Genomic DNA, 2,283 nt, shown 5'->3' on the forward strand with positions numbered 1-2,283 from the left:
TCAGCAACTGTAGATTGTATAGATGTTTTTAAAGAGGCAGGAAAGGAAATAGCAAAAAGGAATCCTCCATCTTTGACTGAGAATATATCTTTAGAACTGCTCCTGTAAGCCTTAAAATGTAAGATATCTTATAATCTACAGGATGAATCCCACAACAAAGCATCCAGTCTGAATGTCAACAGTGCCAGCTTAAGATCCCATGTTTAACAGATCCCTGGTTCTGCTCATTGGCTACTAATAGCACCTCTTCATCATAGTTATATTGTCACCAGTGCCTCTCAGGTGAGAACCACTGTTCTCTAAAGGCTGTATTGTAGGGAAGAAATAGTATTTGTGTTAGATGTTTTTGGGGTTATGGAACATGTGTTTATTCATATTTAAACTGTACTTTGTTTGACTCATGCACTTTTTAAAATTCTTGTGGTAGGTTTCTCAGACTTGAAATCTTAAGATATAATAAAGAAGGAAACAAATGATTTCTTACGAAGCTCTAAATGATTTCTAAAAACTCAAGAAAAAATCCATTTCTCACTAATCCTAAAGTTTATAATTTCAGGCAAGACTATGTATCAAATACTGGAAAGTAAAAACAATTAAAAATTTATCACTTTAAAAAATGTAAGATATCTGAAATTTGGTTGAATTATTTTACACAGCAATTGAGAACTAGGAACATTATTGAAAATATTATACTAAACGATTGATAATTAGGGAATCCCAACAGTGGGGTATGGTTAGGGGAATTACCTTCACAAATGATTCTGATTTCCCTACCATACTCACACTTAGGAGGACAAATAGCAAGTGGAATCTGAAATTAGACATTTCCCTTACATTAGTAGCTCTGATAAAACTCTAGTGGGTAGATTCTTGTAAAACAGTAACTTCTTTTTTTTTGGTAGGAAACACACTTGACTTTTAAGGAGAAAGAAGCACATTTAAATAAAATAGGTTATTATTAAAAAACAAAATTCAAATTCAAAAATAAAAATAAAAATACTAAATTCACTGTTAGGGCCTAATCAATTCTATCTCCCTTAATATTCATATCTTTAATATGCTAGCTTAAATTTAATTTCTAGGCCAAATGAACTAATTCAGCAATATGCTTTTAAAAATATCAAGGACAGATGAAATTGCTTTAAGTAGATGGTTTAGAAGTAAACGGTCTAATATATTTGATATATTTCCCATAGGTTTCTTTTACCCCCTCCTATAGGTTCCTTATATAACTTTATTTTTAGGTATAAAGAAAATATTTTTATAAATATCTTTATTTAAGTACCTTAATTACAAGCATGTTTGTAATTGGGTTTTAGATATATATTTAAAAAAAAAGAACACACTCTGTCCTGAGCTGGACCTTCCACCACTAATGCCCTCCATCTCCATTCTCATTCTATTTCTCTCATTCATTACCATTGCCTTGGTAGTTGTCAGTGAGCTTCATAACGTACCTGGTTCTTCCAGCTCTCATTTATATTGTCTCTGGGTGTTATTACAATAATGTCTTTTATTTTTCTTAAGTCCCATAGATGAGAATATTCTGTGTCTATCACTCTCCCTCTGACTTTTTTCACTCAGCATAATAGTTTCCATGTCCACCCATGTATAGGAAAATTTCATGACTTCATTTTTCTGACAACTGCATAGTATTCCATTGTGTATATGTATCAGAAAAGAGTAACTTCTGGGTGAAGTCCTTGTTAAGAACAGAATGGTCTGGATAAAAATGCAACTGCACTCAAACTGGTAGAAGCATTAGGGAAAAACTGATGCAAGTGTGGGTGCACTCTCTAAGACTATGCTTTCCTGGAAATTTAACATTTTTTTTTCAGGGGAGAGCACGAATGCAGTCCTCCACTACCACAAATTATGCGGTCGAGTTTCCCACATTTGGGGAAATCACAGGGGTCAACATATCTGGAGTGCAATGGATAAGCCTCGCCCTGGGGAAACCACCTTTGTGATCATGGTATCTCCCTTGCCAGGTAAGTATGGAAATTTAACTCTTATGTTATTCACAAACGTTACCTTCCAGTAATTTGTCAATTATAATTACATTTTTCTACATCAATACTGAATTCCTGGGAAAATTTCAATTCATAGATGTTGCTTCAGTAATTTGGTATCCTCTGTGTGTGTTGATCTAATTCTTTATTAGCAAATTACTAATTTACTGATTACAATTTCTCATTCTTTATTAGCAAATTACTCTGTGACTCAATGCTCTGATATAAGTAAAGCTTTTTTCACTTTTTTAATATTTTTACTTGTTAAAAG

At 32.9% G+C, this 2,283-nt stretch overlaps 1 non-coding gene across 1 annotated transcript; it reads right to left on the reverse strand.

The window, feature by feature from the left end:
- Positions 1 to 1,835: 1,835 nt before the first annotated feature.
- Positions 1,836 to 1,999, reverse strand: LOC125999905 (U1 spliceosomal RNA). The gene has a single exon (XR_007492341.1). It is a non-coding gene; the product is annotated as a U1 spliceosomal RNA (small nuclear RNA).
- Between the last annotated feature and the right edge of the window lie 284 nt (positions 2,000 to 2,283).

Source organism: Suncus etruscus, chromosome X, assembly GCF_024139225.1.
Source record: "Suncus etruscus isolate mSunEtr1 chromosome X, mSunEtr1.pri.cur, whole genome shotgun sequence".
Classification (NCBI taxonomy): domain Eukaryota; kingdom Metazoa; phylum Chordata; class Mammalia; order Eulipotyphla; family Soricidae; genus Suncus; species Suncus etruscus.